This window comes from Triturus cristatus, chromosome 8 (assembly GCF_964204655.1).
Source record: "Triturus cristatus chromosome 8, aTriCri1.1, whole genome shotgun sequence".
NCBI lineage: Eukaryota > Metazoa > Chordata > Amphibia > Caudata > Salamandridae > Triturus > Triturus cristatus.
Window position 1 is genome coordinate 1,050,182,075 of NC_140591.1, and position 14,479 is coordinate 1,050,196,553.

Consider the following 14,479-nt stretch of genomic DNA (forward strand, 5'->3'; position numbering starts at 1 on the left):
GCCTACCAACACCACTCCTGCTCTCCGGCCAAGAGGACAGATGCAAGGAGGAAGGGATTGAATGGTCTACTGCTCAAGGTGGAAAGGAGGAATGACAAGGGCTGGACAGCTCAACAACAACTCCACATGGCCCTACAGATGCCGTAAGTTGGAACCTTAAGATCCCAGAAAAAGAGCACACTGAATTGCACTCAGAGGCGTCACAAGCTCCGCCGCTATATGGGGAAAACAAGTCTGAGACCAATGGTGCAAGGGAAGAACAAGCAAATAACACAGAAGCCTCAGGCAATTGCAACCCTGCAAATGCAAACACCACTAGGGTTTCAATGCCTAGGCCTACCAATCAACACAAAAATGACAGGGGAAACTGCGTATCATTAGAGTCACTAACCATCTGCGAGTTAGACAATCCAACAGCAAACCCACGGTTGGAAACCAATTCTGACAATCCAGAGTGCAACCTGGCAGTTAATATGGAAGATCTGAAGACAACCGGGGGATTATCCAAAGACCCAAGGGACAAGCTAGGCCCAGAACATGAAGTACGTTTTGCCCTAACACACCTACAATGGGAACCGGCGATGCCCCAATCCAGCATGCTGGATGAACTAGAAGAATTGGATCAACACTCATACCTAGATAAAGACGAGTGGGAGGCACTCCTGACTGCCTACCGGGGGGACACACAGGAGTGAACCCCTAGAAAATCCAAAGGAGAACGGGAGCAAGGGAATAGCGGAGGGGCAGCACGAGCTGTCCACTAGCACACCTGGGGAATCTGGGGTACCTGGAGCCAACCAAGGAGGCAAACCAAAAACAGACAATGGCAGCGACACCAGCAGCGAGGCCGGTGAACTCAAAGAGGTTGCGCAAGGAACCGACTATGGGGATGCTTGGGCAAGATTGCTCAAAACTGTGCAACTCCTGGTAGAGACCCTGCAATACCAGACTGATAAAATGGATTTGAAATTAACCCTATTAAATACCCTGCCTGTCTATGTGGTATCAATTGATGGCAAGCTGGGAAATCTGAACACGATTCTGCAGAGCACCCAGGATCACACGCCAGCCAATCATCAAACTTATGGGTGCAGCCCAATCGTGGACAAACTAGCAACCCTCCCAGCAATGCTGATGGACTTATGCGCACAAATCAAAAAGGCATCAAATAACGCCTCCTCACAGTCTACCAATGGGCATACTCTGCTTGGACACTGGGAAGACACAGTAATCCACCAGCCTGCGCATGCCAACAAGGAGCAAACACCAACTCCAAGTAAACAATCGAAAATTATTACTAAAAATTACAACAGCATACAAATAGCAGCACTCTCTCCTAGCCATAGCCACACGCCACAACAGGCACGGGCAGAGGCAGTCAAAGGGGAACTGAAATTAAATGCAAAACAAAGATGTGTGCAAAAACGCCTTCAGCGCAGGAAGGGACAAAGCAACAGTCCGCAGGGACATCGCCAGTGCAACTCGAAGTAGCAAGGGTGGAGGCTGGAGCCAGCCCTTCTCAGTCTCACCCAGATGGAAACCCATATGCAAATCAAATTAAAAGCAAAGATGAAGGAGAAAAAGAAATGAAAACCTAAACCACAATGACAAACCAGGACTCCATACATTTCGAGAACCCCCATGTTCCACTCACAAATGACAACATTGCCACGGGGAGAACACAAATCAACCCCCCTCAGCGAATACACAGCTAAAAGGGAAGAAGAGAATGCACAGAACAGCCAGCTTCTAATCACAAACATAATAGCCTCACAACCAACTGTCAATAACTTTCTGATACCTCTAAAACAAATTCAAACTAGCCAGCACCCAAAAGGCAAGGAAATATAGGTCATACAGAAGGAAACCTAATGGCATCAGGATGCTCACGAAAAGAGGTCAGCTGGCCCACCTGACAAAATCAAAAAGACGCCCCCAACTGGGCGGGAGCAAGGGAAACAAAGGCGACATGGTTCATACCTGAATACACCTCTGAAAGAAGGCATGAGATCTTGAACCGAGGCAACATACTACGGCTAATTTCTCACATAACATCACCGGCAGACATAAAAATGACAGACTTGAGTCAAAAGAATTTATGAATTGCAGTGATTCAACAGCAGGCGAAAAGAAAATAGCAGCATGGACTTCTCCAAGAATAGCACATAAAATACCTTCAGAAAGCAACATCCTAAAGTCCTGGGGAATAACCATCGCCCCATACTTCAAACCAGGATATCCAGATCTGTTAAACCCTGCTCCTCTGAGGCGACCAGAGATGGCCGCTCTCAAACCAACTACATCAGTGCTGAGAGGAGCCACAGGGCATTGTAAAACGAGTACGAGGCATCAACCAGGGTAACAAAGAAGCTGTAACGACACCTTTATACTGAAAACTTGGGAAGAGGACACAAGATGAATCGGGAGAACCATTAACAACATAAAAGACTGACGCGACCCTTGCCCGCTACACACAGCAACACACAGCAAATAAAAAGGGGACAGTACGGATATGCTCTTGGAACGTAAATGGCCTGGCCAACAAACTAACTGATCTGGACTTTGTCACCTATGTCAGGGCCTTCGATATTGTGGCACTACAAGAAACATGGATATTAGACCCCCCCTTATCTTAAAGGTTTCTTACGCTTCTACATAAATGCCATCGGGGGCAAAATACGGCCATTTGCAAGGAGGGCTGGGCACATACGTGGCAAATACAATTGTTCATTGTGCTCGCGTCTTTAGCCCCACAATGCAATCATCACTAGCAGTTATTGCGTCCTTCTCGTCAACACCGATAAACAGAAGGGTCACTAACATCATGATAATGAACGTGTATATCCAACTGAAATATAAAACCAAACTAATAAAGCAAATGTGCAATTTTGCAGAAACATGTATAAGAGACGGACCCACAACTCACTCATCTTAACCAGGGACCTAAACCACAATCTAATGGGCTCTTCCTTGGACGAAGAAGTGCCTCTGCAAAACGCAAGTTGGGATATCCCGCTGCAAGGAAAACCTAAAGAGTGCAAACAAACCAAGATAGGACAAAGGACCTTGGAGGACTTGGAACATCTCAACCTAAGGGCTCTAAATGGCAGATTGCCCAAAGATAACCCTCCTGTAACAACATACAGCTCCACAAAAACAAGTTCAATTGTGGACTACACTTTTGTCTCCCTAGGCCTTTTTCAACAAATTGCGTCTTTCCACCTGGGCAATAAAGGTGATAGTGATCACCGTCCTCAAGAAATAGAACTGAAAACAGTCACCCCAACAATTGAACGTTGTCGGGAGCTTCAAGGACTAACTGCCACAATTAACCTAATTCAAATTAAATTCAAAATAGCCACAGGTAGTGAGATGCTGGAAATTGCAAAACAATATATCACCGCGAGGGTCGGAGATAGTGAAGTTGAGAAATGGAAAAACTTTCTATCAGTGATGGAATCATAATATGCGACTAAGACCAAACCACCAAACCAGCAAAGATTCAGTGGCACGATGCCCATATCAGATACCGCAAAGCAAGAAATCAAGCTTGCAAAACAAAGGATTTACTAACTCCTGAGACATCTCCGGCACAGGCCCAGCGATAAAATACAATTACAAGCCCTACGGGAACAAAGAGCAGTCCCCAATAAACTAAAAAGGGATGCGAACAGAGCGATGGAAGAAGATCTCTGGGCCAAACTACATGTCAATGTCAAATACAATAACAGCACCAGCTTTTGGAGCACTATAAATCGATTTATCCATAACAATCATGATGGTATCTCCTCGAATATCTCAGAGGAAGTATGGGCAAACTACCTCAGGTCCCACTTCCAACAAGGTACCGACCGCAGAGAGCATGGTTAAACAAGCCAGAACAAAGCATATTGCCAAATGACACCTAAGCCATGGGCTGAAAACAACCTTGCCGTCTCTGGGAAATCAGGGTCAGACTTACCAACTGAGGATTTCTGAATTAACTATATTGGAGCAATCAAACGGCAGATAGGAAAGGGGAGAAGAGAAGGTGCCCCTGGCCCAAATGGAATACCACCAGCACTATACAAACAGGAGGCAACCTACTGGGCAGAAGCACTGGAACCACTCTTCTGAGAAATTAGAACATTGAATATCCTACCTAGCTCATGGAGAGGTTCAATCATTTCCTCAATCTATAAATCTGGTGTAAAGTCGGAACCACAAAATTATCGACTGGTGGCACTATTAGAAAACAAAGCTACATTTTTTGCCGGCCTATTACTAGAGGATCTGCAGGCATGGGTGGAAGAAAAAGCCGCAATTCCCCTGCAACAGACTGGCTTCGCTAAATCGGTTGGGACAATGGCCAACATACTAAGCATGCTATGCTTATGGACAAGGCTCAGGAAACATGGACGTCTTTACATCTATGCTTCATGATTATAAAGCTGCCTTTGACCACGTTAACCGCATAAGACTCTGGTACAAATTGTGCAGCTGGGGGTTGCCTCAGCCTTTACTCAAATTATTAATAAACCTGCACACGAACACGTGGCTACAGGTGAAGCTGGGGAATGGTACACACCTGTCGAGGCACATACCCACGGAAAAAGGGTTGAAACAGAGCTGTGTCTTAGGACCCACTCTTTTTAATCTGTATATTGCTGGTCTAGTTTCGCTGCTAACTAGCTGCAATTCACATGCCCCAAAATTAGGAGACATCTCACTACCCTGTCTCCTCTACGAAGATGACATAGTCCTGATCAGCAAAACTAAAGTAGGGCTACAACATCTCTTAAATAGAACGCGGGACTTCTCCCAAGCAAATGACCTAACGATTAACTTGGACAAAACGAGAATAATGACAGTTGGGGAAAAATGGCGTCAAACCTCCGCCTGGTTCTGAGGAGAGACCAGAATGGAGGACACAACTGAATACAAATATCTAGGTGTGAAGCTGGATACAGGCGGTCGGTTTGTAGCACAGAAGAACAGTATAAGGCACAAAGGTTTAGTACTAGGAATCTCCCTAAAAACACTAAACTCTAAATTAACTGGCCCATCAATCCTGCTGCTCGTTGAGGTGGTCCGGGCAAAACTTCTGCCAACAATCACCTACGGTAGCGAGGTGCAGAAAGGCAGGGATGCGAAAACACTCGATGACACAGTAACAACAGCATATAGGGATATTTTTGGGCTGCGGAAATACACCTCACCTGCGCAAATCAGACTTGAATTTGGCGTTTTGAAACAACCATTTGCTAGACGAGGGGCCTTTATCATTGCACGGGACAAAGTGCGAAAAGCTGAACAGGGCACGTTAAACGAACAGCTGTGGAAGGAGCTACAATCGCACCCCACACTACCAGCTGCAGAATATCTACAAAGCAGCCTACACAATTTGGGGTTGAACCAACATTGGAAAATACCGACAACCACCCCAATCTTTATAAAATTGGTGTGGAAGTCAGTGAAACTCCTCTCTTGGCTAGAGGATAAGGACACACTCTCAAAGAGAGCACATGGTTGGATGACTCTAAATACATACTCAAAGCCGGGTGCTCAAGGCAGCCTACTTTAACTTGGGATACGCTAAAAATATAAAAATAGCTTTTATGAAATATAGATTTGGACTGTTCCCCTGAGCCCAGCATCTCCCTCCCTGGCTTTCCAACATAGCAGGCTCTGTGTGTCGCTTATGTGGATCGGTTCGGGATGACATGCTGCATCTACTATGCTCCTGTAAAGAACTCAAAACTGCACAAAAGAAATTTCTGAAACAACTTTTCAATCAACGAGGGATCCGCACCAGGAGGCAAGCTCTGGAGGCTTGCTTTGCACCTAGTGATCCACAATTGAACTGCAGAACAGTAAAATATCTGAGACTGTGCAGCAGTAAAATGCCAGAAATGCAGACAATAGGAACCTAGTTAGAAAAATATATGTAAAATGTGTAAAGCGTCTGAGGACACTTCGAACATATAATTTAAGTTGATAAGTCTGACAAGTTATTTATGCAACTATATATGCACATGATAGTTTTAATTGAATATATTTTTTGTCCTGCAACGGTTTTAATTAACTATACAAATGAACTACTTTACTGACTAGGTGTTGGTCTATTGAGGGAAGAACTCAAATATTTGAATCAGCTTGTGGACATTGTTTGGTAGAACACCAAAAAAACGATGCAACCTAGGTTGTTTCTATATTGTTTGTTGCTTAAATTGTCGTTGCATTTTTTGTATAAACAAAGTGATCAATTAATCACCTTAATTCTTTGTATATTTTATTCTAATGTTGTCTCTGTGTATTGAATATTTTTAATGATGTTTGCAAATGGAATTTTGAAATGCTTTTAATTGAAAAATATTGTTGATCTAAAAAAATTAAATAATTGAAAAAGAAAAAGAAATAAATGAATGTAGAGTATAATGTGTAGGTGATCTCATCCATGAATGATCCTATGAAAAGGTATAAATATTGGCATTTGTGTAGTTAATTATCTTTTTTAATCCCACTTGCAGCATTTACCTTACCAGCCCTGGTTATAAAGTGTACCACTTTACTAGAGAATTATAAGTATAATAAACATGGCAATTAGGTGATTTCATCTTGTTTTAGGAAGTAAACTTAAGCACTTTAGCACTGGTTAGCTGGGATAAAGTGTAGTTCCAAGGCCAACAACAACATATTCAGAAAAATAGGAGAGGTGAAGGAAAAAGGGTTTGAGATGATCCTGCAGAGAGGGCCAAGTCTTCTATCCACTCAAGGTCCCCATCGAACCTCGTCCCCACCACACATATTCCAGATGACTGCAACTCATCAGCACCATGCTCACACCCATTCTGAATGCCACCACTTTTTCCATGACCTTCCCAGATACTTAAAAACATGCAACTGTCCTCTTATTACTGAAGAAACCCTCTGCAGCCCCTTCAACTCTCACCAGCTACATAGCAATCTCCCTGCTAACATTTCCGGGCCTGGGTCTTAGAGTAAATCATCAACAGACATCTCGCCAAATAACTCAAAGAACACCTCGTCAAATACCTCAAAGACCACCAACTCCTCAACACCAGTCAGTCTGATTCAGGCAAAAACACAGCATGGAAACAGCCATCATCACAGCCATGGATGATATCCACATGAATATGGACAGAGGATACATGGTGGCCCTCATCCTCCTGGACTGCCCCATATTATTTGACATAGATTCCCAACCTATTCTCATTCAAAGCCTACTCAACATCGAAATGCAAGGGCATGCATGCTTCAATGCATAAATGATGCCTCTAGACAGCATAATCATGATATCAACATTCTCTCCCATGCCAATGACATGCTACTTATTTTTTCCCTCACAGACAAGAAGCCCAGTACCTGGATCAGGTTCAATATCTGCATGACTGCAATCGCCCCCTGGATGAAAATCAGCTGTCTAAAGCTGAACACCACCAAGACCGAAATCGTAAAATTGAGGAAGACCACATCACCATGGGACTCCACTAAACAAGGACCAACAAACTCCCCCACCACCCACACCAAGAACGTCTGGAACATCATTTAGAACAAACTTGACAGAACTACCAAAGTCAATGCTGTCATCATCTCATGCTTCCATACTCGGAAGAAGCTGAGGAAGATTTTCAAATGGCTCCCAGTCAGCACCCTGAAAACCATCATATATGCAGTGATTACAAGCAAGCTTGGCTACAGGAAAACCCTTTATGCTGGGATCAACAAAAAACTCACCAGAAGGCTGAAGACTATTCAGAACTTGACAGCCAGAATAACTCTCATCCTCCCATGCTCTACTCAAATCACACCACACTTGAAGGAGCTCCACTGGCTCCACATTCACAAATGAGCACCATTCAGACACCTCACCCACACTTTGAAGGCACTACATAATAGCTGAGGAACTCTTTAAAAACCTACACGCGGGAATTTCAATTAACAAAGCTGTCTCACAAGGCAATGTAAAGGTTAATGAAGGATTAAAAGCTAAATTTATGCGATTGGAAAGACTTAAAAAAACCGAAATAGGCAAATGGTGGGATGGAGCTACACTTAAAGAATACATTAGATTGGAAAGAATCCCACGAGGTTTAAGATCTACTATTTTTCCAACATATGACGACCTCGAGGAGGATTTACTTCTCCTCTGGGAAAAAGAACTCACAGGCAATTCTATGCGTCTCATGAATATTCTTATAGAAAATGCAGAAAGAAAAGTTCAAAAGGCTGCTGAAGAAGCAGACCTTTTGGAGAAAGAGATTGCAGAAATTAATTTGCCTGAAGTAGCCAAAAAAAACTATGCAATCTTGGAAAATATTTTGAATAAATTTGAAGAGGAAACCAAAGAAAAGAAAGCACGTAAATTAAAACGAGATGAAATAGATTATCGCAACGGCAGAGTATTCACATTTGCCAAAAAATTTGACAACTTGGTCAGACAAGATCAACAACTGACGAGCAGTAGATCATCTTTACTCAGTACAGTGAGCTCTGCCTCGTCAAGTAATAAATCCTTATCAGGAACGGAGGCAACTGCAGAAGGGGTGCCCAATGTACTCCCGGGTAACAGTTTTTTACGGGAAGTACAACGAATAAGGATAGGCAACAAAGAAAACAACAGCAGAGTGAGAGAGGACTCAAGAGTAAAACTAGGAGAGGCAGTAGGGGGGGCGTCAAATGCAGACACAAGAGAAAGAGTGAACACCAGATCTTGGAGCAAGGTGAAACAATAAACAACGATAATGATAGTATTCAGGTTATCAACTTATCAGATACTGTTTTGTCCACTGATATGATTTCGGTTCTTAGCAAGGGTATGGGATTCTGCCCATCCCTTGTATGTGATATGACCAATGTGAAAATAGATCTGTTTAAATTTTCAAGAAACCTTAAATTAAAAAAGTTTTTTGCCACCAATATTGTTTCCAATAAAGAAGGTACCACAGATACAATGGTTGGTGATTTGTCTATCCAAGACATTAGAGATAGGGTTGTACTATTGTCCATCACAGAAAATGAACAGGATCCTATTACTATGCATAAGGTACTACAAGATCTTGACTGTACAACGAACCTAAGGGAGGACAGTGGTCTTAAACTTAAGTCGAAATGGGTTCCACACCTTGCTTCGGGTAACAATATTGACCTTTTTCACAAGATGGTTGAGAGGGACTTAGATGTCTTAGAAAAAAATCTTAATCATCGGAAACCTTTCCCCCATGTTGATAATTTAACACCTAAAGAAAGATTTGCATTAAAGCAGCTAAGGGCAGATACATCTATTACAATTAGAGAAGCCGACAAGGGAGGCAACATTGTGATAATGTCTACAGAATATTATGTACAGGAGGCCCTCAGCCAATTAAACAATACAGCCTGGTACAAGAAACTCCCTAACAATCCTATTCTATCTATCAAGACAGTGATTAATGAACGACTTAAAGAGTGGAACACTGAGGGCTTACTAAGTGATGATGAATTTCGTTATCTTTTGATTGATAAACCTAGATTCCCTTGTCTGTATACAGTGCCTAAAATACATAAAAATGCTACTTCACCCCCCGGCAGACCAATTGTGTCGGGCATTGGTGGACCTACCGAACGTATCTCTGAATTTGTGGACACTTTCCTACAACCATATGTCCACAATTTACCATCAACCATTCGAGACACAAAACACATCCTTAACACACTAATGGACATTACATGGGATGAGTCTATGACTCTAGTCACATTAGATGTGGTGTCTCTTTACACCAACATTGCACATGAGCAAGGATTACAAGCTTTACGCTACTATTTGGATAAAAGACCAGTTGAATTCTTGGAACACTCGCAAATGATAATTGACATGTCAAGACTGATTTTAGAACACAATGTATTTCTATTTGGGGGAGAGTGGTACCAACAAACGTGCGGTACTGCGATGGGTTCCAGATTTGCGCCGTCCTTTGCCTGCCTCTTCATGGGGTGGTTCGAGGCGGGGCATATCTGGGGCCCTTCCGGTGCCAGCTGGCAGGAATATATAGTGTTCCTCGGTCGCTACATAGATGACTGTCTTTTAATCTGGACAGGGAGCATTGATGAACTGAATAGTTTTTTTGAACATCTAAACAGCAACCCATTCAATATGAAATTTACGATGACTCACAGTAAACAAAGAATTGTGTTCTTAGATGTGGAACTTTTTGTTGAAGATATGTGCATTTACAGCCGTATGCACAGAAAAGAGACAGCTTGCAACTCAGTACTGCACGCAGCGAGTGCTCACCCCAGGACGCAAATAAATTCTATTCCCTATGGAGAATTTCACAGAGCACGCCGCAACTGTAGTAAGGACATTGATTTCATCAAAAATGCTAAGGACATTGAAGTAAGATTTTTGAATAGGGGATATGATAAAGATATAATCAATAGAGCGAAAAGACGAGCAAATCAACTAAATAGAAATGATACTTTGAAAACACATCATAACCCTGATGATAAACAAGAACATCAAGTGAGAATGATAACGAATTTTCACCCTTGGTCCCATAAAGTGTTCAATATACTCAAACGTCATTGGAAACTTCTGACATCAGATTCAGATCTTAGCAAAATATTGACTAACCACCCTAGTCTTGCTTACCGGAAAGGTTTAACTGTTCGGAATATGGTTAGCCCAAGTTATCCAAAGAAAAATGTGGCTACTATGTCCTGGCTTCAGAGTAGAAGTCTGGGTTTCCATAAGTGTGGAGACTGTAGCATGTGCAAACATGCCTTATCTGGAATAAAAGAATTTACATATAATGGATCCAGAAAATTTCACATAACCGAGTATATTAATTGCAATACGAAGTATGTGATTTATGTTATTATTTGTAAATGTTCTATGATTTATGTGGGTAGTACAGTTAGAAATCTCAAAACCCGTATTGCAGAACATTTTAGAGCGTTGAAAAATATGGATGATAGATACCCAATAGTACACCATGCATTAGAATGCTCAGAGCAAAATCAACAACAGAGCTTTAAATTTCATGCACTGGAATCGGTATCAAGTGATATTAGAGGTGGTAACCGAGAACTAAAGCTGCGGCAGACTGAAGCTCGTTGGATTTTGAGGTTGCATGCGGTAAAGATGGGAATTAATATTGAAAATGAATTACAGTACTTCTTGGGTACATAACTTAATGTTAGTATTCCAATCATTCCCATTTATGCCAAGTACAGGTTATGAAGTTGAATATAAACTGCTTTTGTAAATTACAGTAGTTATATTGTGGAATTTCTTGGAGATTTACGATGTATTCCTCTCCTTATGCCTAACCTAGCTTTACAAGATAACTGTATACTTTCGTATGAATTTACAGCAACATACATAGGCTGATTTTGTTTGATAATACTGTCAAATTGAACAAGTATTGTATACTTTTTGAATTTTGGATAATTAATGAATGCCTCTTCTCACAGAATTCCTACTATGGTGGGGTCGTTTGGTTTCTGTTACCTATTCTCTTAATTTCTTTTCATTTATGGACTCTTTTACTGTTATTTTCCTTCATTTATTGAATTAACTTCTGGTTAAAAACCTTACTTATTAGGTAAAGGGTAACCTTGTTTCGAGGTCGGTTTAGCGATATATATTACTATTAACAACTTTTCCAATTACGCGAGGGGCTTCTTAGCCCTTGTAAGATGGCGCGTATTTTGAATCTTTTTTGCAGTAGGTTGATCCCTATCCAAGATGGCGCTTAAATACAGACGCCCAGATAAATAGCGTACGACTTAGAGTGATAGCATTGGTTTGACAGTTGTCTATTAATACTTACCTTTACTCACAGGCTCTACTTCGTGAAGTTTATACTTTGTGTTTCGGTTACTGAATTTTATTAACTATTTCTATTGACTTAACTTCATTGCTACTTCAATATGGCGCCTAGTCAAGGTGGTTTTACATAATTACATAGTCCGTCATCAGAAAGCCTATATATTCCCACACTAACATGGCGCCCATTGCAGACGCCGAAACACAACACGAGTGGTCAAGATACTGGACCCTTCGCTTTACTTTCAGGTATTTACGAGTATATACGTATGAATACAATTTCTATACGTAATCTGAGCGTGAGACTTGGTTATCGGTAAAATATTAGCTCTTAGATTTCAGTTTGGTTTAATTAGAGCTTTATGGAGTTGATACATTAGTAACGTGGTCTTGTGGTGCATTGCTATTAGATTAGGAATACTACCGTTTAAATTAACGTATTAGGGTTTTCTCTCGACTTTTTCTGCTGAGAAAGGCAGGCATTTAACGTTTGTATACTGGCTGACAGCCTGGTAAATCAGATTACCTTTTGTTTTAGGTTACTTGAATGACACCTAGAACTGAATAAATTTACATCGACTGATTTAGAATATCCTTGAATACTATTGGATTGGAGCCATCAGTTCAAAGTTAGATTGGTATGTTTTTAATACTTATCAAGTTTGGTTTATAGTTTGTTTAAGTTAGTTGGACTGAATATTGAAATATTAATTTACCTGCAGGTCGCGATCGTTATGTCCTTGGCTCCTGGACTTATAATATTTGTAGTCTGATAATACCAATTTGGTGAGTCTTTTGTAATACATGTTCCGTGTACAGGTCCTTTTGAGAGTACTTCTCACTGGTGGTTAGCTTCACTTTACTGGCAGTTTACTTTCATCTGGCTTTCCTCGGCTTTAGATTAAATTTCTTTCATATTATGTGCTTGGATTAAGCACAGGTCTCTAGTTTCACTTGTTTCCTTTCTATTATTACTTTTTCTCATTTATTTTTTCTTATTTATTTTATTTTACTAGACTATACTTATGCTCAGATAATTTCTATTTAATTCCATAACTACTGGTACTATGTTCACTGGGTCCTCTCTCTCCTTTTACAATTAGCACCTTCTTTCTGTAGTTTCCCTTCTTTCTTTTATACACATTTTGCAATTCCAAACTTTGTTGGCTTTTTTCTTTACACTTTTTGCTCCGACCATGATGTTTACCTATTAGGTTTTGTACAGCTTAATTAGCTACATATTTTGCCTTAGTGCTTGATGTTATAATGTTTACTCACTTTCTGTTGTTACATTAAGCAACTCCTTATGAAACTCGGTTATTTCTTTGTCTCCAGCCCTGATGAAGTCCGTGACCTATTAAGTCAGGACGAAACACGTGTTGGCTGACAGTGGGCTTGCAGCGAAGAAGTTTCTTTCAAGAAATAAAGACAAAATACGAAAACCTGGAATTTAATTTGAGATATTTCTTTTTGATGTGCACAAGCATTTTCACATGTTTATTGACTTTTTTGTAACCCTTTTGCTCGGTTTCCAAATTTGTTGATGCTTGAGGTTAACTTGTTAGCCTATATTACGATGTTGGTGGTCGTCGTATTGTTAACCTGTAGCAAGGGTTGTATAGATAGATTGAATTGACTTATCATTTCTCTGCGCAAATTGTCCCTACCACTGAGGGTTTGGTTGTTACTACATAATAGTGGCCCAGCATTTTCTTTCACCAACATTCTATACACTTCTGCTCGTCTAGACTCCTAATTGCACAAGTTCCATGCATACAGAAAACTGGATCCAACAGTCGAGCCTTCTCCTACATCACTCCTAAAGCTGACGCTACGCATAAGAGCCTCCTCTTCACTTTTCATATTCTGCAAAAATCTGAAGACCTGGCTTTTTGAGTAGCGCCTCTAGGCCCTAGGTATGGCTAGATTCACACCTGCTCAATGTCAGGATACTCACTGGGCGATACTGCACTCTACAAATCTGCTTAACGTAACATAACATTACAGAACCGAACAGAACATAGCATGTCCTATGTGAACTTTGTAGTACATAGGAACACTTGAGCTTGGCTTCTCCATTTCACCATGCTTGAAGGGGTGTCTCTCTTTTGGATTCCCACAGTAGGCCTAAAGTTTGGCAACAACATGGCATTTCCTGGGGTTGTTAGTGCTAAAGTGACTTTATTACTATATTAGTTTAACAGTACATTTTCCAGTTATTTTTAATTGATAACATGACTAGGAGCTATATTATGGCAAGGAGATGTTATAGGATAGGTTACAACATGGTACAGTTTGAGGAGTCTGGAAGACTCACCAGTTGTATACATGCATTTGTGTTTCTTTGTATATTGGACCCAAAAATCATTCAGGTGTCAATAATTGGATGATTCACTGTGGCTCATGCGTTACAGTGTACCAGTGTTTACTCCAGGGAGGGCACAGACATGTACCTGTTTCTGTTGTCACCTTGTTTAGTGTAGACGTAATCTGAGTTTGCATGTTGCTTACCTCTGACTTGTAAGCAGTTCAAGTACCTCTCTTAATGGGAGATGAAGTTCTCAGTCTCACCCTTTTCCATATTATGATTCCTGGATTGTGGTCCTGGCTTGATACAGCATTTAACTTTATGCCTTTCTTCAGATTAAAGATAGGGTGCTGATATCATGT